General features: G+C 45.4%; 1 long non-coding RNA gene across 6 annotated transcripts in view; it reads left to right on the forward strand.

Moving 5' to 3' along the window:
• The window catches only part of LOC138580471 (uncharacterized), a 940,189-nt gene that overhangs the window by 163,266 nt on the left and 753,660 nt on the right, over positions 1 to 23,263 (forward strand). For 3 of the 6 annotated variants that reach the window (XR_011304271.1, XR_011304266.1, XR_011304267.1), the window contains one exon: positions 15,293 to 15,358. The exons of 1 other annotated variant lie outside the window; for it this stretch is intronic. This is a non-coding gene — a long non-coding RNA (uncharacterized lncRNA). The remainder of the gene's footprint in view (positions 1 to 15,292; positions 15,359 to 23,263) is intronic. 2 more of the 6 variants (XR_011304268.1, XR_011304269.1) reach the window with 1 other exon arrangement.

Genomic DNA, 23,263 nt, shown 5'->3' on the forward strand with positions numbered 1-23,263 from the left:
GCGGGGCTTAGGGAGAGGGCAGTCATTGGCTGGTGGCAGTATGACCCAGAGACCAGTGATTGGTTACTACTAAGAAAGACAGATCAGAAACGAAACTGATACTGTTTGTTTTTTTCTATACCGAGGATTCCCGGCCTGACGACGGGGAATATTCATGAGCATGTGAATCCATCTCAGACCCATGCTGGAGAACAACAGTTACAGGTAAGTAACTTGTTCCTTTTGATACAACCTTGAAAATCCCTTAATCCTACCACTAGACAATAGGCATTTTAAACTTGCGTTGTTAGTCATCACATATAGATTTTTTCTTGAATTCAAATACTTTATTGCCAGGTGTCAGGATTGCAAATGGAGGGTGAGGGGGGGAGAGGTCACATCAGATCATGCAAATCTCAGCTTGATACTAGAGTGTTAAATAATGAGGCAGCAATGTGAAGGGCAATAGTCTTAATACGTCATTGCTTTCAGATATTGCATTTAAGGAGTTCATTTGGTTCTGTCATGCTTCCGCGTTTTAAAGCCCGAACACATAAAAGACTGATTTTCTTTTTTTGGCCGTTTTTGTGTCTGCTTTAAAATGCTAAAATATGACATGATCTCACTTCCCAAGGCGATCCCTTCCCCACAAGCGAGTTGGACATGTCTAGATTTCATACCGAGAAACTGTTTTGCCCCTAAATATTTATCACTAATATGGAAGGATGCAAATCATCCAAGCCTTTTGCAGCCGATCCATTGATCCTGAGGCGTTGGCCATTAGTTTAAAGTATATAGGGCCACTCTACTTCTTGCAACTGTATGATATGAAGGGGAGAAAGAGGCTGGAACCAGCAGGTGGAAGCTGGCTGCATAAGGAATCTTATCAGCGTGTTCAGTTACGTATGAATTCGAGTCTTCTCTCGAAGGCCTAGATGATCAACCCCTAATGCTAGTTTCATTTTGTTCCCTAAATATGACAGGGATGTTTTAGGAAGGGGTGGCCCGTTAAAAATTGTGAAGGGAGAATAAGCTGTAATCTTCCCTTTGTGTCCCATTGATTGATCAAGCTACATTAGGTATAGCGTTTGGAGATTCAGGTGCTGTTTGGAACGTAGGATTATTTATCATCTACAATGACCGCGTTTTGGTGTTCTGCGTATTATAAAGCGTCAAATTCATAGTAGCTGAAGCAAAAAGATTAAGCCACATTTTTTACACCATCAATGTCCTTAACGAGCAAAGCTCCTGGGTCGGAGGGGCATGCCCTATTAGCCCACTGTGCATCCTTCGTTTGTCTCCCAGTACCCTTTGCACCCCTGGTTTCCTTTGTGAGAAAACTACTTAAGATTGTTGTTATTATTATTATTATTATTATTATTATTATTATTAAAGTTTATTTGGTTTGGTTAAAATGTAACCTTTTCAAATTAATAAAAACAAAGCAACAATCAAATACAATGTAATTTCATAAAGATTCATTACACACCTATTTGGTTAATAAGTCAAATTATCACACAAATAAAATCACTTAAGAACCTATAGATTTTTTTAAAAGATTCAAGCTATGAAATAAGGACACTGTCGCTAAATTTAGGGATTTACATTCCGCATTAAAGATTCTCATCCACATCTCATCACAAGATAGTAATTTGAAAGTCCCCATGAATCTGAAAAAAGTCTTTCTTAACTGTATCAAATCTGGGCATTTGGTAATCAAATGTTTCAAAGTTTTACTTGTAGACACATTGTTGCAAGAACTACATGTATTTGATTCGGCCCGATCCTTTGATCACATCATTTGGACATATTTAGTTGGCCTGAGATCAAGGTGAGTTCGTAAAAAGTGCATTCCTGTACACAGGATCCGGATATTTTTATGAATACTTTTTTTTTGTTGAAAAACAACAATTTTTCATTCCATGTTATTTTTGACAACTATCCCATAAATGAATCCATTCCGTTTCATATGGCTTTTGTTTTGCGCCGTCAGGATTTAGTGTAAGTAATTTTTCATTTATCTCCAGTTTTTTTTAAAGTGATGTGCAATGATCTTTCCAAAAATTCAAATAGTTAATACCCTTGCCATCATCTATGGCAGCTACTATTACTAGGATTATAGTGCCTTTGTGCTCGTCTTGCATCAAACTTTTTCTATACAGAGCCAATGTCTGCCAGTCCACTACTATTTGCAATGAGTTCAGACCTAGTTCATAGTGAATGACCAGGATTGGGACACTTTTGGTTAAGCCTAAAACTGCTTTCCAAAAGGTAGCCTTTAGATTTTCCCATTTGGGGTGATCTGTAATTTTTTTAGATTGAGCACCATACGTGCCTAGAGGGAAAACCTTTTGTGTGTAAAAGATCAGTAGGGGTTTACAAGAGAATTTACAATGGTTTTTCGATAGAACTTTCGCTTGGGATATTAGGTTGTTAATTTTATTCAGTATGTCTAGCTTGTATGGTGCATCGCCTGAGTTGGAGTTTCTATTTCCACTTTTTCTTTTCCTATCCACGAGTTTTCTTTACTCGTTTGCTGCTTTTTTACAGCCGGCAGAATCAGGATACTTGATTTAGTGGCATTTATGCGCAGTTCGTTATCCATTGCGTATAAACTCCGAGCATTCAGCTGCTGCTGTAGCCCTACAGGCGTTTGATCAATGATTACGAGATTGTCGGCAAACAATAGTCGAGACATTTTCATAGAGCCTATCTTCATAGGAAAGGATCGTTGACCTTCAAGCGTTTGACTTATATCATGGATATAAAAGTTAAATAGTGCTGCCAAGGTGCACCCTTGTTTCAGCCCTTGTCTAGTTAGAATTTCCTCTGAGTTTTCCGTCCTGAGTGAGCTTAATCCTTACAGATGTTTCATTATGTAGTTGTTGTACCAAATATAAGAGAGCTAGAGGGCAGTTTGCACCAAGTAACTTTCGCCATAACACACTTCGGGAGATGAAATCGAAGGCTTGGCGAAAGTCGATAAAAGCTAGGTAAATATTCTGACTTTGGTGAAGAGCTTGATACTTTAAAGATGCCAAAATTATCAAATGTACTGGTTCCCAGTCCCTTTATGAACCCCGATTGACAAACATCCAGCAACCCGTTTGCCTTAAGCCACATTGTCAAATTCATCAGGAGCAGTCGGGCAAAATCTTTCAAGGGATGTCAAGAAGCGCAATAGGTCGGTAGTTGGCTTGGTTCTTCCTTTTGCCCTTCTTCAACAAAGGTATAATGATCGATGTTCTCCACGTAGCATTTTTTCGCCCGCTATTTGTTTTTGCTGTATATTATAGTTAAGATTAAATCGCAGGCAGGTGTTCTCTGGGCAGAGATGCATGCTGTCCTAGCTTATTGGTTGCCTTAGGCCGTCTCCCAACTCCCTCCACTCTCCCGTAGCTGTACGTATATATTGCTTCCTAACACTGAGGCGAGTGTTACACTGTATTTGGCTCAATGGTTAGACTTGTTCACTGTCTGGGTACCACTGCACATGCCTCTTGCGCATCCTTCTGCTGGCAATGTGTCTCTACTTCGCTGAGCATTGGGCAGCCCTTGATATTTTAGACAAACTCCTAAACACTTTTACAAGTAGCCACGAGGACCAAAGTTCCACCACTGACACTGGTCTACACTGCATTAATACCGCTGGTGTTGGTGTTAATGTTTGTAAACCATTCTAGTAAGCAAATGCACTGTGCAGCTATAGGTATACAGAGAAAGGCCCATGCTGTATCTTGGTGAAATGCCAAGATGAAAGAAACTCTGGGAGCAATCAGCACCTTGTTTCCCTCCTCTGAAACCGTGCATAGAACCATCACTCACCCCCAGGAGGACTGTGTGGTGAACATTCAGCGGATGGTTTATCAGTTTCAGTCGCGGCCTGCCGGCCTCTGCCTTCCTGCATCCTGAATCTAGTCGAACTCCTGCCCCTGCTTTCTTCTAGTGCTAGATCCCTGTTGCATATGAGATTCTTCTAGTGCTAGATCCCTGTTGCATATGAGATTCCTCCAGTGATTCCAGCTTGGGGGTGATGGAATATGAACCTTCTACATGGCCTCGTGGTGGAACTTCAAGGAAAACATGCTGAAAGAGCGTACATTGGCCAGCTGTAGTTGCGAGGCCGATTGCGAACTTTCATCACGTGATTAGGACTAAATAAAAACCTTTCACCAATCGCATCTTTTGCTTCTAGTTTGTCTCCCAAAGTGAGAATGGGTATGAACGGACATTGATCCCTTGCTCAGCAATGAGGCCCAACGGTACCACACAGGTCTGGGCTGGCTCAGGCTTTCATGCAAAATGTATGTGATCCAGCAGTCCACCTTCTTTGGTGGCATTACCAATACTGATTGGCATAATATGGCTGGTTCCCTTCTAAACGGCACAGGTGGGCTGAAAAGCGCTGGTGTGGGATGTGGCTAGAGCAAGTCCAGTGGTTCAGATTAATTCAAAACCACCTACCTTTCATCATATTTTGTGGTGTTCCTTTGATGCCGGGAAAGTTTGTCTCGATCTCAATGGCCAGCACTATGTCTATGCATACCTCAACAAGTAGTGTAGGTTTTCTGCCTCTTCAAAAAATTTAAAGCAAATGATGACCAAGCTCTCATAGAATCATTGTCTGATTGCGCAATATGTTCAGCTTGTTGGCATCATGTATCAGTTTCTTTTTGGCCATGGTTTGTTTGTTCTACGAATAGCATATTTTAATGTCTTACATCTAGATAGGTTACATGACCGATGTTGGTACTTCCTTGTGCCCTTATGTTATATTTTAGTGTTTTACAAATTCATTTGTATAATTGTCACATTATGGCTGTCCTTTTATAACTATTTTGTAAATTTCTCACAGATTCATTCGGCGTACTACAAGAAACAACTTATTTTATTAAGCTTCACCTCCCACAATTCAATAGTGCACCAAAATGACATTTCTAAAAAAGAAAAGTTTTTTTTGACATATCGAGGTGTCTTCGTTATGTGTATTTGGGGTCGTTTCTTTTGCTTGTTTTTCTGCCTCTTTTCATTGAGATCATGGGACTGTGGATCTAGGCCTTGTAAAACTATCTACCTTACTGCAGCTCATCTGGCGGGGACAGAGAATGTTGTGGACATGCTGAGCAGGCATTAGATTTTCTTTGCATGAGTCAGAACCGCAAACAGTGATAATGTTGCAGTGAAAGTGGCCGCCAGGTGGCGACATTTCCTTAGAAATGCACCCTTCAGACAACTACTTTCCCCAAATACTCTAGGTTTGGAAGTAATAATATATAATTATACCCCTCCTAGAATATTTGGGGAAAGAATTTTAGGGTTCAAGGAAAAAAAGGTGCCCACCTAGCGACTTTTTTACAGCGACATTATCACATGGAGCCATCGGAACTATCAAGAGGTTCCAGAGGAGAGCTTTGATTTCTGAGGAACATTTCAAGTGGTCCTCTTTGCTTCCAGCCTCAACAAGGAGTGCAAGTTCTCCTCCATGGCATTTCTTTTGAAGGGACTGTGCGGAAGTCCCACATGGTGCGTGGTACAGGATCATTTGGAGGCCAACAGAAGCTCCACACTGCAATGCAGCCCTTGAAGGTGCTACATGGGAAATATCACGCCCACACCCAAATCCTCTCCCTGGCCTGCCCTGTTAATCTATGCGGGCCCAAGACACTTAAGGTACATTTACTTTCTCTCGTCCCACAAGTAAGGACTGCGGGTTACTTACTCTGGAGAATCTGAGATGTTCTATCCCGGCAAAGGCCCGTAGACTGGGAGCAATCTGCTTATACTATGTAGTCTATGTAGTCTGAAGTTGGGGTGTTCCCTGAGGAACAATAGAATCGAAAACTAAAACTTGGTGCTGGCACAGAAACACAGCACCATGGTGTGGTCTGGAAAGCAGCAGGGTGAACCTGCCTGACCTCAGAATGGTAGCCCCCTGCCTACAACATATTTGTTCTGTACACTGAGCTGCACTACAAGTAGGATTAATAAATACTGTTCCAGACACACCCGGGTATCGAGCCAGTTGTGGACACGCTGCCTAGCACAGCCACCAATATTCTCAGTAGTCTCATGGGAAGGCGGTAAGAGGAGCAGAGATTGAAGGTGAGGTAAAGTTTGGTGCTGGAGGAGAGAAAGATCTAGGTGGTGGGAGAGGAGCAGAGGCCTCGGGGACATGCTGGAGACAGTGTAAAGGAGAGCTTTGTGTTGCAGTGGGAAAGAGGACAAGTCCGAATGAGGAAGTCGGTCTTCCTGTTGGCAGACAAGGACGCCTGCTATGGTTTCTGAGACCAAACCTTATGGTGTGAAAGGTGTGAGGAGGCGAGGGGGAAAGCAGGAGCAAGCCTTGCTGGTATACTATGTGCTTAGACAAGGGAGCAGGGGGAGAGAGAGCGAGAGACGGAGACACTCTCTGGACATGTCTTTTTGTGTCATCCCTGGTACTTCCTAGAGAGAGAACTTGTCCCAGGCCAAAGAAGCTCAACCAAATTAACCTCTGCCTTCATGCTTGGATGCCGAGTACAGACAGGGTTTGGAAATTAGGTTGTAGACTTCTTGTTGTCTGCTAGGAGATGGGCAACAAAGACCATCTGTGCCTGGAGATGGGATACATTTTCTTTGGTCCCAGGATAATGATCTGGACAAGTTTAAATGTTCTACTTCCTCTGTGCTCAATTTCCACTCCTTTGTGTGACACATAAAGGGTTACCAATATTTGTATTAAAATGGAACTTTGCTGCCATTTCAGTCTTCAAGAAGACTCTTCTGCAGGATTCCTTCTTTTTAGTATCCACTGTTATTCCATGTTTTGAAGGGCTTGTGAAATGTGTTGCCACCACTCTAGTTTCTTCCTGTGTAGGATTTAAACCTGCTTCCTAATTTCCTGATGGCAGCTTCTTTTGAGCCTATGCACTTATTTGTTTTCTTACCTTCAAGGGGATCTTTCTGGTTTCTATCACCTCGGCCAGACATATGAGTGAATTCCTAGCCCTTTTCTTGAAACCTCAATATTTCTACTTTTGAAGAGAAATTGTATTTGAGATTCTGAACATATTTACTGCCCAAGGTGGCCGGGTTCCACCTCCCACAGAAACGCCACCCTCCATTCATCCTTTGAAGGTAGAAGAGTGGTTCCATCGTCTGGATCCCAAGAGGGTCCTGAGTGTTTCTTTTAGAGATTTTGTAATAGTCAACCAACTTTTCAGCTGGTTTCCTAGCGCCCAGGATGTAACTAAGCAGAAGGTAGCTAGGTCGATGGTCCCTGAATATTTCAATGCTATGCACTAGCAAATAATGTGGGACGTCAGGCTCATTTTGCAAGGGGTTTGTTTGCAAATTAGGCAGAGGTATTACTGTAATTGACATCTCTGAGGGTGCGACGTGGGCATACCTGTACCTGCAGACTTTTTTCACAAAGCTGCAGGTTTCTGCCTCTTGCCACAGCTCCAACTGTGTACTGCTTTAGTAGTATTTCTTAGATGAATCTGTGAGAGAAAAGTACCCTTTAGAAGAACATAAAAATTACCTTTGTTAATGTTCTTTTTTACTTCCTCACATGACTTTTTAAATGACCCACCTACAAGTTATTTTGATTTCTATCTGTGGCAGTTCTGCAGTTCCTCTGCCTCTGAGAGTGGGAAACATTGACAGAACCAGGTCTTAGGGCACCAGTGGTTTTACATGGTATTTTATTTTATGTTATGGTATGGGGCATTTGTATAGCACATTTGACCATTGCTATGATTTGAAACATCCACACGAGGAGAAGGCAGGAGCCCTTCTCCCACTCTCCACAACATCCGACACTGCAGGAGCAGTCTGCAATCATCCCGGCAGCAGCCATCCAGACACAGCTACACAGCGCCCCAGACCCTGTGCTCTTCTGCAGGTTAGCATATAAAGCGGATGATGTTTTCCTGACCCCAGTGCTTGCTTTATCTTTCCGTGATCCCTGAACACACGGAGCAAAATCGTTCGTGTAATGGCCGCCTATTGATCACCAGCCACGTTGCCAAGCAACGCTTGTGTATTTAATTGCACATTTCCGCCGGCAGGCGGAAGGAGCCGGCAGTAGGGCTTCCGGCGAAGGGCTATGGCAAAGGGCCCTGTTTTGCGCTTGAATGCGCACCATCCCTATCGCCGACGACAACACATGATCCAACCCTGCCTCCTCAATCCTGCTATATCCCTACTCGGCCTACAAATGTACTCCCTCATGCTCGCACGACGTTGAACTGGCCCCACTATCCTCCCACCAGCAAATCTAAAACTATTAACGGGCAGACACGAACATTGAGCCGCATACTCCTCCACCCGCCCAAACTCCCTTACTCATATCACAATTCTAAACTTTAAGGATCTCAAGTGAACCAGCCTGCCAACCCCCATCCGACTCGATTGACAATGCCACCTACCTCTTGTAACTATATACTACTTACCTGTATGACCAGATAATCAAGATAGTCAACCCTTAACCCAATACGGGTTATACATGCAACTGTTTCACACATTTGTCGCATGCAACTGTCCCAGGCTTGATTATATGCATTACTACTTACCCGTGCAATCTTCTCGCTAGCCTACCTGTGCAATTCATATTAGCCTACCGGTGCAATTGATACTGGCCCACTTGTGCAATTGATACTGGCCCACTTGTGCAATTGATACTGGCCCACTTGTGCAATTGATACTGGCCCACTTGTGCAATTGATACTGGCCCACTTGTGCAATTGATACTGGCCCACTTGTGCAACTGTTACTGGCCTACTTGTGCAATTGATACTGGCCTACTTGTGCAATTGATATTAGGCTACCGGTGCAATTGATATTAGCCTACCGGTGCAACTGATATTAGCCTACCGGTGCAACTGATATTAGCCTACCTGTGCAATTGATATTAGCCTACCTGTGCAATTGATATTAGCCTACCGGTGCAACTGATATTAGCCTACCGGTGCAATTGATATTAGCCTACCTGTGCAATTGATATTAGCCTACCGGTGCAACTGATATTAGCCTACCGGTGCAACTGATACTGGCCTACTTGTGCAATTGATACTGGCCTACTTGGGCAATTGATATTAGCCTACCTGTGTAATTGATATCAGCCTACCCATGCAATTGATATTAGCCTACCTGTGTAATTGATATTAGCCTACCCATGCAATTGATATTAGCCTACCTGTGTAATTGGTATTAGCCTACCTGTGTAATTGGTATTAGCCTACCTGTGCAATTGATATTGGTCTACAATTGATATTAGCCTACCTGTGCAATTGATATTAGCCTACCTGTGCAATTGATATTAGCCTACCTGTGCAATTGATATTAGCCTACCTGTGCAATTGGTATTAGCCTACCTGTGCAATTGATATTGGTCTACAATTGATATTAGCCTACCTGTGCAATTGATATTAGCCTACCTGTGCAATTGATATTAGCCTACCTGTGCAATTGATACTGGCCTACCTGTGCAATTGATACTGGCCTACTTGTGCAATTGATACTAGCCCACCTGTGCAACTTATTTCTTGCCTATTCCAACCCACTAGTGCAATTGCTGTACAATCAACATTAACCTACTACTAGCCTACTAAGTGAATCTCACTTGACCCAAAACACTAACTGAGATCCCACGGCATAGCCCTGAACATGCTTGACAACCTGAGAACCCAACCTTTAGCATTTACACTTAGCCTCCTAGTCACTATGTCTCTAGCCACCCTCCTAATGCGCTCGCCTCTGGATAGAAATATGAGACTTAGATCCAGACTATACCGGCTCTATGATCCTAAAAATACCAATAACTGTACAGTGTTACCCACTCCTAACAACCAGATCCCGTCCAATATAGTAAAAAAAACCTTGCTAGTCCCAATAAACCAGAAACCAAACCTCCCCCCCTACCCTACAAATAAAGGCACTCTATCTCTATCCGGATCACTTGTCAACGCCAGATCCCTAGTAGCCCATGCTTCTGAAATTGCAGACCCATTACACAATGAGAATCTAGACCTACTAGCCGTAACTGAAACTTGGCTCCATGATGCGGCAGGTCCTGCCCTTATGATAGCAATACCCGAGGGCTACCAGATACTCAGAGTGGATAGGCCCATCTCTCGCGGTGGCGGCTTAGCCATCATCGCCAAAACTAACCTCTCCATTAGTCTTGCCACTCCTACTACATGTCCCTCATGCGAAGTGCTCACGGCCAAACTTCCCTTATCCAACAACCGTACTTTAAGGATCCACTTGATATACAGACCTCCTGGCCCACTAGGAACCTTTGAGGAGGACCTTACAGATATCATAACTAGTAACACTAAAAACCACTCACAAACCCTGCTACTGGGGGATTTCAACCTCGACTTCAATGAGGATGGAAACAAACATACCCAAGCCATAGCTGCACTTCTCAAAGATCATGGACTCTCACAAAATGTCGTATCCCTTACCCACATCAAAGGCAGGACTCTGGACTGGGTGGCTGACCTGAACTGTAACATTACTATTACAGATAATGTACCACAGTATGGTCCGACCATCACCTCATTACTTTCTCAGCCACACTCGACCTCCTTAGTCCTAAAACCATCGAGATGGCGCCCCCACTTCCCACAAGAAGTGAAAAGGAAATCACAGCAGAGAAACTACTCCCTCACCTCCTCCCTTCTGTGAACAACGTTAATAATAATGCTGACCCTAAATCTTTAGTGTAAATTTTCAATACTGCCATGTCCCAAGCCCTGGACTCCACCGCCCCTCTAAAAATGCACAAAGCCAGACAAAAATCCCATCTCAATGCATGGTTCACACCTCAACTTAAAGAGTTAAGATTACAGAAAAGAAAACTGCAAACTATCTGACGCCACTCGCCGACTACTGTCAATAAGGGTAAATTAACAGAACTCTCCAAACACTACAAAAAAGAAATAACCAATACAAAAAAATATATTCAATGATAGAATTGCAATAGCTAGTTCCAATACTGAGGAACTATTCTCTATCCTCTGCGAAATGGAAGCCCCAACTCCACCGGCAGACACTGTCCCTAAGGACAAGCCATGGTGCACTGCAATTCAAAAAGCCTCCTAAACAAAATTACTACTCTCCAACAGAAAATAGCAATCATAAAAGCCTCTCTGCCCCCCTCTGAGCAACAACCATCCCCTGACACAGGGCATAACACAACTACACCATTTACCTTTAAAGAAATCTCTATTCTTGATACGGAAAAAATAATTCTCTCGCTAAAACCATCTAACTGCAAGGGCGATAGCTGCCCGGCACAAATTATAAAGGATGCGGCTAGAGACCTTGCCCCATTTATCTCCAAGTTCATAAATGTTTCCTTTAAAACCAATACAGTACCCAATAACCTCAATCCTGGGTCCTCCCCCTGCTTCAGAAACAATCACTGGACCCTACCATCCCCACTAACTATAGACCGATTACCACTGTCCCCTTTCTACTTAAAATTATTGATAGAGTAGCCTATATTCAAATTCAGGAATATCTAGAAGCTAATAACCTACTAGGATCACGACAGTCTGGCTTCCGCCCACTCCACGGTACGGAAACTGCCTTGCTAGACCTTAAGATTCAAATTGACGAATTGAAGGAGAAGGGACAAACAGCTGTGCTACTTCTCCTGGACCTCTCTGCAGTGTTCGACCTAGTGGATCACGCAGTCTTATGCAATCATCATAGCTCGGTGCACTTTTCAGGGGAAGCCATAGCCTGGGTCCAATCCTTCCTGGCCAACAGGACAATGCGAGTCTTCTCCCCACTAATGAATGCTGACCCAACTCAAATCTCCTGTGGAATACCCCAAGGATCCTGTGTCTCACCCACTATGTACAACATCTTTACTAAGCCTTTGTTCGACAAATTGGACAGACTGGGTATCACCTACACAAATTATGCAGATGATACCCAGATCCTCATTCCCCCTTTGGGCAACTTTTTGGAGGACACAGCCTTAGTAAACAGAGTTTACCTCCTCATTCAGGCATGGATGGCATCTCACGGCCTCTGCCTGAATGACGATAAAACTGAGATACTAATCCTAGGCTCTGAAACTAACATAAAAAAAACTTAGCCCTAGCTGCACCGCCTTCAATATCGACAACAATCTCATCAAGGTGATGCCAGTGGTCAAAACACTAGGCTTCTATCTTGATGCCACTCTCTCGCTTAAGAAACAAGTCAACTCACTCGCATCCTCCACAGCTTATACCTGTAAGCTTATCTGAGCATGTAGACCATTCCTCTCTACCTCGAGTTGCATCACCCTGGCCAATGCCCTTGTAATGTCAAGATTAGACTACTGCAACGCTCTCTACTCAGGCGCCAACAAAAATCTCATCGACAAAATACAAAGAATGCAAAATAATGCCCTAAGAGCAGCCCTGAATATCCCTAGGAGAGAACACATTACAGATGCTAGAAGAGAGGTTCATTGGCTAAAAATATCTGACAGGATACTCCTAAAAACAGCCTCCCTTACCTCCAAATGCTTAAACAATTTAGCCCCACCCTACCTTGCTGAAAGGATAAATAGAAGATCGTCCACACGTCCATCGAGAGCAGCCAATGCCCATGCCCTTGAAACTCCTAGATTTAAACGTGCTACAGGCGGAGGATGTAGCTTCCCAGTTATTGCAGCACAAACTTGGAATGCATTATCGCATGACCTCAGAAAGGAACAACCAAATCCTAAATTTAGACTCAGTGTAATCAAATGGCTACGAACGAATGACTGTTAGGTTACCTTGTCAGTACCTTACACTCCTGTCTCTCCTGCATGCCATCTGCCACTGTAACTATCCCGGCAGCACCTATTTTCCAATTGTTTTGTATATTACATGCTTCTCTGTACACATTCTGTAACTAAGTTTAAGTTGTCTTGACCTCTACTGGGCCCGGCTACCTAATGGGTTTGGCGTGCAATACCAAATAAATAAACAAACAAACAAAGCGCTGTGGCTTGAACACCCTCGGGGACCGTAGTCTAGGTCAGTGTAGTAAATAATGCTTGGGTGCGCTCGGTATGTGTGCAGCCAGGGAAGATTAAGTGGTGTGTAGATGCATTGTAGTGCTAAGCGTGGTGCAGTGGTTGTGTGAGGTCAGTAGAATGTGTTCAGCAAGGCCAGTTGGACTTGGGTAGCTGCAGTCTCTCGGTAGTGGAGTTTGTGAATGGAATTATGTGAGCAGCTAGGCCAAATTAATCGAGGGGTATAGCTGCATTCTATTGTTTGTTGGTGCAGAGATAAGAATTAGAATTGGTGTGTGTGTGTCTGTCTGTGTGGATTGGAGGCAGACCCTGTTCCTGATGACCTTCCAGTGCATGTTGATGCGATGGTACCTTCCTTAGATTTTCGTGGCTATTAGGCCATGGTCATCTCTGTGTTCTTGTTGGGTCTGCAGTTGCTTATTGGATTACCGCTGCATCCAGTTTAATTCTATCTGTCCTACCACTACATCCTAGAAATTATGGCTGGTGCTCTTGAGCCTGGTCCAGCATCGGCATCTATGGTTATCTCTGTGTCTTACTGAGTCTGCAATTGATTGTTGCTGGCACCTTCTCAGTGTATGGTTGCATCAAGTTCTGTACTAATGGACATATGATTACCTCCTAGAAACTAGATATGGTAATGCATACTCCATGAACCCTGAAGGTCCAGCATCTGGCCAGTTCGTCTACCCATTAGATTCCATCTGGTGTCCTGGGTGCCTGTGATGCAGAGTAGACGCAGCACTGCACTGAAGTACATCACCAGGTGGATATGAACGTTTCCGATGTAAGTCTTCTGAGCCTGGCAGGATATTTTTAAGAAAAGGAATCTGTTAGAAGATACTTAGCCATCAGAAAGAAAAATACCTACCAGGACATAGCAATCACAAAGCAAGGTTTTGTCTCAATACAACAATGCATAGGTGCAAGCTAAACACAATTGAGTGAGTGCATACCTTCAACCCTTCCGCAAATTGAATAGGATGCTCATATTTTTCTACTGTGCCCCATCTTCTTGTTAACATTTTCTATGTTCTTCATTGAATGAAACACTCTTTAATAGTTATTTTTGTAATGGGAACGAACTATCCTGATCATGGAGGAATGTTGGGGTTTATGCAGCATTCTACAATCAGAGAAGCATTTAATTATCTGTGAATGGGAATTGAGTTCAGTAATACCTCAAGTGATCTGTTGAGAAACAAAATCTAGCCCATGGAAATCTTTACTAAACAGTTGCATTCTGTCTTTTGTATGTTGGTACTCTCAAATTCTTAAAAATCCCACTAAGCCTGCAGTGCGAGTTCCTTAGTTTACTTTCACAAACTAAGAAAAATGCATCCGCCCCATGGTGACGGTCTACAATATATTTACTAGTGCTTTCTGTAAAATGGCACAAATCGCCATAAGCACACTTCATATTTGGTGCAATGCTGCCACCCAAAGGACAGACAATTTACTAATTGCAATTCGAACATGGTTGTATATGCAGTATGACAGAAAGAAAAATCAAGACACGGATATCGGAGCATAAAGAATAGGGTCACTTCAGCCCCCCTGGTTAGTCATTTCATCTCCATGGACGGTTCTTCTCCAAATATCGGCATTTGTTAATACAGAAAACGCCAAGAAAAGACTATATGCTAAGGAACAATGGCTTATCTTTTTTATGCCGAACAGCAGAAGGTCTAAATGAGATGGTGGATTGGCACAACTTGCAGACATTGGTGTCGATCTATTTGATTTTGAGTTTTTGACACTGATGTGCACTACCTTCATAATCTGTGTCACCAACATTACACGTGTTGATCGATTTCAGACCAAGTTCTTCCATCTGTATTCTACTTCAGCATGTTACTTCTAGCATATTATCCATTAAGTGGCAATTATGTTGTATAACTGTTATTGATATATCTGATTGGTATTCTTTGATTGCCTTTTTCAAGGGCGGCCTAAGACTCAGCTTCTTACAATTTATAGTTGAGCATCTTTTGCTTTCTATATTGGGGCCCGTTATCTCATTTTTACTGAATGATACACTGATAGCTGTTAGTGGCTGGTCGTTCCACTCTGAGATGGCCGCCAGGGTGGTTGTATGCACTCGGGTAGTATGAAATAGAAAAGGGACCTAGTCTTTCTCGAACCACTGTGCTATTTTTAGGAGCTACTAGTTCCAACATGAGGTTAAGTGTATGTTGTTAATCCGTGCAATGGCCCTAATTCGATTCAACAATTAGTTATCAGTAAAGCACAAAGTCCTTATTTATCAGATCCAAAAATTGTCTTTTGATTTATTGGCAGGATCCAACAAATCAACAGCCGACACATGTTTCGACCAAGAACGTCGTCCTCAAGGCAGCTCAGTAAGTAAGTGAATTCCTTGATGAAGTATGCCCTATATTCGTCATCAAAAGTCGATCTAGGAATCACGTATGGTGGTGTTCCATATTGGATAAAGTATCAATTAGGGCAAATCCTAATGCTATTCTTTCGATTGTTCAACTGCATATCACTAAATGGCGATGACCATCATCTAATTCTTGCAAGTATCTAATGGCCTCTTGTCTTCTACTCGTTGCATACGAACAGTATGTAGTCAATTAGCATCTGACTGCGGCGCTATAGATAATGGCGACTCCAATTTCTTCCTTTAAAAGGTATTTATACCTGTAAGCTCCCAGAATGAACGGACTTGATTCAGTATTCGTCTTGTGGCGCGGATTAACAACATACATTTTACCTTATGCTTACTTGAGGCCTTGGGGGGCCTCGTATATTGTTACTGCTGCAGTTGACCACTCACTGTAATGTTATGTTATTTTGCATTTATATAGCGCCTTATGTACCATTGGTATGGTCTGAAGGAGCTGGTAGGTTTAACGCCCTTGGGAACCGAAGTTCAAGTCAGTAGAGAGAGTCAAAGGCGCGTGTGAGCACCGGATATGTGTGCAGCTGGTGTGGCTTTGTGAAATAGCTGCTTCTTAGCGGTAGGTGTGGTGGTTGGGAGGTCAATAGTATGTGTTAGTTCTGGCAGGATTTATCCAGACGGATTGTGGCTGCGTTGGGCCTGAGGAAAACGCATGGCTGGGGTGTGTAACCAGCAGTGTTTAGATAGAGGGATGGGGGGGGGGTTGAGCCAGATGTTGGTATGAGAACAGCTATACCGAATGGTGTCATAGTATCGCTGTTCTATTTGAGTGGTGATGTAAAGAAGAGAGTGAGCGTGGGGATGTGAAAATGGTGGTTTACTGTAGGTGCTTGAGATCGCGCCCACTATAATAGTTCCATGAACTTCATCCGTTCCTTGTACTCTGACTGTTTTGTGCATTACGTCTGTTTCAAGCACTCAGACCGTTCCTTTCAAAGCTCTTTTAGACGTTCCATGTCTTCCAAACCATTCTATGAATGTTACGGTATTCTGCGCACCCCAACCCGTTCCATGCGCACCCACCCGTTCCATGCGCTCCCATCTGTTCTGCGCGCTCCCATCTGTTCTGCGCGCTCCCATCTGTTCTGCGCGCTCCCATCTGTTCCGCGCGCTCCCATCTGTTCCGCGCGCTCCCATCTGTTCCGCGCGCTCCTATCTGTTCCGCGCGCTCCTATCTGTTCCGCGCGCTCCCATCTGTTCCGCGCGCTCCCTTCTGTTCCGCGCACTCTCTTCTGTTCCGTGCGCTCCCTTCTGTTCCGCGCGCTCCCCTCCACGCGCTCCCCTCCGCTCCACGCGCTCCCGTCCGCTCCACGCGCTCCCATCGGTTCCACGCGCTCCAATCCGTTCCACGCGCTCCAATTCATTCTATGTTCTCCAATTTGTTCCATGCATTTGAATCCTTTTCATGCATTCAAATATGTTCTATTTACTCTGATTCATTCCGTGTAATCTAAGTTGTTTTATGCACTGCGTCCACATATTTCACCCGTATAATCTTCATACTTCATCCGTTTCAACCACATACGTTGTGCGTTCGATCCACATAGGTTGTGCGTTCGATCCACATAGGTTGTGCGTTCGATCCACATACGTTGTGCGTTCGATCCACATACGTTGTGCGTTCGATCCACATACGTTGTGCTTTCCATCCACATACGTCGCGCGTTCCATCCACATACATCATCCATCTGGATACGTCACCCGTTTCATCCACAGACATCGCCTGTTCCATCCACATACGTCCGCTCTAGGGACTCGTCCGCTTTATGTCCTCACACGCTCTACTCACTCACATGTCCTACTCACTCACCGCACTCGCCCGCTCTCGGCACTCGCCCGCTCTCGGCACTCGCCCGCTCTCGGCACTCGCCCGCTCTCGGCACTCGCCCGCTCTCGGCACTCGCCCGCTCTACATCCTCACTCGCTCTACGCACTCAGTCGCTCTTGCGCACTCCTCCTTTCTTACGCACTCATTCGCTCATTTGAACTCGTCTGCTCTATACACAAGTCGGCTCTACGCAATCATCCGTTCTACACACTCCTCCATTCTTACACACACTACCGCTCTGCGCGCACTACCACCCAGTGTGCGCTCTACCGCTCTGCGCGCTCTTCCGCTCTGCTCATCCTTCACGGTCTGCTCACTCAACTGCTTTGCTCACACATTCGCTCCCCGCACTCGTCCGCTCTATGCACTCGTTCTTTCAATGCATTAATCTGTTATATGCACTCATCAGCTCTACAAAGTCGTTCGCTCATATACACTGGTCCGCGCGCTACACTGGTCCGCGCGCTACACTGGTCCGCGCGCTACACTGGTCCGCGCGCTACACTGGTCCGCGCGCTACACTGGTCCGCGCGCTACACTGGTCCGCGCGCTACACTGGTCCGCGCGCTACACTGGTCCGCGCGCTACACTCGTCTGCGCGCTACACTCGTCTGCGCGCTACACTCGTCCGCTCTCTATACACTCATCCGGTCTGCATATTCATCTGCTCCAGCGTTTTCTACATACTCTTCCGCACTTCCACACGCCTCCGCTCTACACCCTCATCCACTCCAGCGTTTTCCACATACTCTTCCGCACTTCCACACGCATCCGTTCTACACCCTCGTCCCTTCTACGCACTCGGCCGCTCTACGCACTCGGCCGCTCTACGCACTCGGCCGCTCTACGCACTCGGCCGCTCTACGCACTCGGCCGCTCTACGCACTCGGCCGCTCAACATACTCATCCGTTCGATACTTATCTACTCAACGCGTTCATCCGCTCGGCGCATTCATCGTTGCACACGCTTCAGCCATTCTAGCGATTTCATTCATCCCATTCACTTCGTTCATTCATCATGCGTTACATCCATTTCTTTAATTTAAATCTCATTACTGTTTACTTACGATTTATTCTTATTATCCACATCATTGCTTTGATCTACTTGACTTGTCCTATTCTGTTTGTCATTTTAGTTTATATTAGCGGTTATTAGATGTCGATTCGCATATAATAGTTTGTTGGATTGGTGTCATTGAGATGGTGTTATTCTGTTTGGGTTAGTTTGCATACGGCTCGGTTTTAGGGGAAGAGACAGATTTTCAGTAGTTTGCGGAAAGACATTGGACCCTCAGTTAGGCGGATGTGGGGTGGAAGTGCGTTCCATAGCGTGGGGGCCAAGGCTGAGAACGATGATCCGCCTAACCTGACTGAGTTTGTCTTAGGTATGACTAGGAGGCCGGCTGAGCTTGATCTTAGCGTGCGTTGAGGTTGATAAGGTTTTACCTTGTCTTGAAGTTATTGAGGTCCTGTTTTATGCAGTGCTCGATGGGAGATGCATAAGGTTTTGAAGGTCACCCTACGGGCCACTGGAAGCGAGTACAGAGTCTTAAGGGCTGGGGAGATGTGGTCTCTTGGGCCGAGTGCAAGTAGCAGTTTGGCTGCAGCGTTTTGTGCCCTTTGAAGTTTATTCAGTTGGTAAGCGTCAATTGATATAACAATTGATTGGACCGCGGAGAGTCTGTTGGGAAAGGAGAGATATGGAAAGATGCGCCTAAGGGTTTTAAGGTGGTAGTGGCAGGACTTTGAGACGTTGTTGACCTGGCGCGACAGTGTTCGGTCAGAGTCAAGGGTGCATCCACGGTTTTTCACTGAGTTAGAGGGGGTCGGTGAGTTGCCCATAACGGATTGCCAGGGTAGTGGGTGTGGAAAAAGTTCGGAGTTGCCACATACCATGATTTCAGTTTTGGAGGGGTTTAACAAGAGGTGGCTTTGGGTCATCCAGAGCTCTATCTCAAGGAGGCAGGAGGCGAGGTCAGGTTGGCAGATGGGTTTTGAGTTCAGGAGTTTTAGAATTAGTTAAGTGTCATCAGCGTAGTTGTAACACAGGATGTTGTGTGAATGAATTATTGGTGGGAGGGTGATCAAGTAGAGATTGAACAGGAGAGCAGATAGGCATGCTCCCTGTGGGACTCCCGTGTTGACTGGTCGGGCTTCGGAGGAATAAGTGGAGAGTATCGTTATTTGGTACCTATCTTTCAGGAATGAAGCTATCCATTTAAGAGCAGTTCCACGAATTCCTAGGGAGTGGAGGCGGTCAAGGAGGATTGAGTGATTGTGTCGAAGGCGTCGGAAGGAAAGGTCAAGAAGGATTAATGCGGCGCATCCCGCGGAGTCTTTTTAAGGTCATCCCAGATGGAGGTAAGGGTGGTTTCAGTTCCGTGACAGGCTCTGAAACCTGATTGCGCAGGGTCTAGGAGATTATTGGCTTCGACAAAGGCGTTTAGTTGGGAGTAGGCTGTTCGGTCAATGAGTTTGGCAAGGAACCTGGTGTTTGAGATGGGGCGGTAGTTTTTGGGCTTGAGAGGGTCGAGGGAAGTTTTCTTTTTATTAGAGGTTTGACATGAACCGTTTTGAATGCTTCGGGAAAGATACATGTGGAAAGGGAGTCATTTATGATGGATCTTGCGTGTTTTCCTGCGTAGGTTGAAGCGAAAAGTTCTTTGAGGGTTGTGGCCGGGCAAGGGTCTAGGGGAGAGCGGGATGGTTTGCGGGCAGATAGAAGTTTGAGAAATTGGTCTGGTGATATTGGACTAAAGGATTCGAACATTGGTTGCGTAGTGGTCGCGTGCGGTGGGTTGGCCGGTATGGGGGGAGGGTTGCCTGGCGGATGTAGGACAGCCAGTTTGGTGGTTAGAGCATTTGTCCTTTCGAGAGCCGTGGCGTAAAAGTGGAGAGAGAGTGAGTCGCACAGTGATTGAGAAGGGGTCGGGACGGTCGTAATACATGTCGGTTTGGTGAATTCGGAGATGATTTTGTGAAGATTTTTGCTGGGGTTCTTGCAGTTTAGAATTCGGGAGTTGTAGTGGGCTTTTTTTGCTTTCCGGATTTCGGCCTTGTACTGGTAAAGGTGTTGCGTCAAGGTGGCTCTACTCTCCTGGGTTTTGTCTTTCTGCCATTTGCGTTGTAGGTATTTATATAGTTGTTTAGAGGTCTTCAGCTCAGGTGTGAACCATCTAGGGAACAGGCCACGGCGAGCTGATGGTTTGCAGGAGGGTGTGAGCCGCATTAGCGAGGAGTTGAGCCATGAGTCGAAGGCGTTGGGGGGGTCAGTTCATTGGGTCGGCAGGTAGGTGGTGGGGACTGGAGGAGTGCGTCGGATAGGTCGGGGACGATTATTAGTTTAGGTTCAGATTCAAGTACGGGAAGGGGGTCGGGCGAGAGGACGGTGAAACAAACAATGAAATGATCAGACCAGATGATAGGAGAGGGGGGGGTTTAGATGTATCCGATTGTGGGAGATAAAGATGGCATCAAGGGTGTGTCCTTTATAGTGATTTGGGCCGTTTATGTGGGGTTGGAGGTTAATTGTGCCTAGACCGTCAACCAGAGAGCGTCATAGGGTTGGTGGGGATGTCAAGCCATATGTTGAAGTCTCCAAGAAGGGTGAGGTTGGGATGGTTTAGTTGAAGGGTGGCAATAGAGTCGCAGAGGTGGTTTGAGAATTGTCTATCATAGCCAGGGGGTCTGTAGATCATTAGGAAGCTGTGAGAGAGCGACGGGGAGAGGGATAGTTTAATGAGGAGTGATTCGCAGGAAGGAATGTTAGGTTGGTTGTCGATGATTGAGGCGTGAAAGTGAGTCTTGAAGACGGATGCTATTCCTCCACCTCTAGAGGGATGGTTCAGTGGGATGAGGGAGTAGTCAGGGGCAAAAGCTTCATTGGCGATTGTGGCAAAATCGTCAAAGAGCCAATTTTCGGTGATGAAAACCAGGTCTGGTTTGTCAGAGGCGAGGAGGTCAAAGATGCAGAGTCTGTTTTTTTCTACAGATCGGGCATTAAATAGGATGCGGTAGGTGAGGTTAGTGGCGGAGATGGGGCGCACAGGGGTTGGGGTGGAGAGAGTGGCAACTGGGGAGGGAGAGGGGTAGGGTGGTGGTTGATCGAGGGGGAAAAAGTGGGCGAGCAGAAAGGTTGGCGGGTTTCGGGTGGGAGTGGGTGGATGCGTGTGTTGGGGTGATTGGGTTTGGCCCGAGGAAATTGAAAGTTGGGTGTGGTCGGTTAGGAGTTTCAGTTGTAGTTGGTGAGAAATCGAGGGAGAGGGGTTTCAGGAAGGGTGGGGCAAGGGGGCAATGTGGTGATTGGGGGAAAGAGGTGGTGGGTCGAGACAGGGGAGGCGGAGAGAGGTGAGAGATTGAGGGGGACCAGGTAGGTTTCCTCTTTAGTGTTTTTGTTGTGATTGGTGTGTGAGAAAGGGTAGGGGGGTCAGAGGGGAGAGGAATAAGGCTTCTGTTCTTGCTAGGGCTAGGCGTGCAGTTTTTAGGGAGGGGAAAGGGTGCGGTCGGTGGGGGGCGATGGTTGGGGTTTGTGGGAAAGGCAGGGGTGAGATTGCAGAGCGGGGTGTGCCCGGTATGATAGTGAGGGGAGCGGGCATGATCAATGTAGGCTGGAAGTTGGTGCAATTCGGGGGAGCAGTGGTTTTAGGGTGGTTGGCTCGCCATCATGCCCCTCTGGCTTGGTGTTTGGGAAGGGTAGGGGATGTGAAGGAGGGTGGGATGATTTCGGAAAGGGGGGGGGCGGGAGGCAAGGCAGATCGGAGAGTGGAGGCGGTCAAACCCTGGTGTGGTTTCAGGTGCAACTTACACTTTATTGGACTTATAAATTCGGCTATATCACTGGGTGAGATTAGTCTTGGTTACAGGGTTCCACTAAGCTGGGTGATATTATTCATTTATTCTAGGTTTTAGAGTATTAGTTGTACTTGGTTGGAGATATTAGACCGTTTTGAAGTGTAGCTAGACCTTAGGATATGCTGAATTAGGCGACCTGTTTAGTTGCAACTACAGCACGGTTGCGTTGGTGAGTAGGCTTTCTTCTAGTAAGCTGGAATACAGGTAGCCTATTAGGGCGAGGTTGAATGTAGCAACACCACAGGTATGGTTTTCGGTGGACTTTTAAGTGCAGTTTAGGAGGGCTTTCTAACGGTAGTTCTAAATTCAATGGGGGCACGCTATTAGGCACACCTCTGGATTCGAGTAAGGGGCGTTGTTAGGCCCACTTCTAAATTTGAGTTTTGTACAGATAGGATATTAGGGATGCACAGTTCTAAATTCGACTTTGCACAGAGCGGCTATTAGACACAATCCTGAAGTCAACTTTGGACAGAGAGGTTAATTAGGTACAATTCTAAGTCCAAGTCTTGTACGGAGAGGCTATTAGGTTTAGTTCTAGATTCAACCAGGGCAGGCAATTAGACAAACTTCAGAGTTAAACTTTGCACAGTTCTATGGTCAGCTTTGCACGGGTATTAGGATGCGCTTCTATTTCCAGTGTACCCAGAAGGATGTTGCGCACGCTTCTAAATTCAGCTTTCACAGAGACGCTATTGGGCGCACTTCTAAAATCAACTTTCCCAGAGAGGCTATTGGGCACACTTCTAAATTTCAACTTTTCACAGAGGGGATATTGGGCACACTTCTAGGTTCAACTTTCACAGAGAGGCTTTTGGGCGCACTTCTAAGTTCAACTTTCACAGAGAAGATATTGGGCACACTTCTAAATTCAACTTTCACAGGAGGCTATTGGGCACACTTCTAAATTCAACTTTTCACCTAGAAGCTATTGGGCACTTCTAAATTCAACTTTCACAGAGAGGCTATTGGGCGCACTTCTAAAATCAGCTTTCGCAGAGAGGGTATTGGGCGCACTTCTAACTTCAACTTTCCCAGAGAGGCTATTGGGCGCACTTCTAACTTCAACTTTCCCAGAGAGGCTATTGGGCACACTTCTAAATTCAACTTTCCCAGAGAGGCTATTGGGCACACTTCTAAATTCAACTTTCACAGAGAGGAAATT

This window comes from Ambystoma mexicanum, chromosome 3p (genome assembly GCF_040938575.1).
Source record: "Ambystoma mexicanum isolate Mex_15411 chromosome 3p, UKY_AmexF1_1, whole genome shotgun sequence".
Lineage (NCBI taxonomy): Eukaryota > Metazoa > Chordata > Amphibia > Caudata > Ambystomatidae > Ambystoma > Ambystoma mexicanum.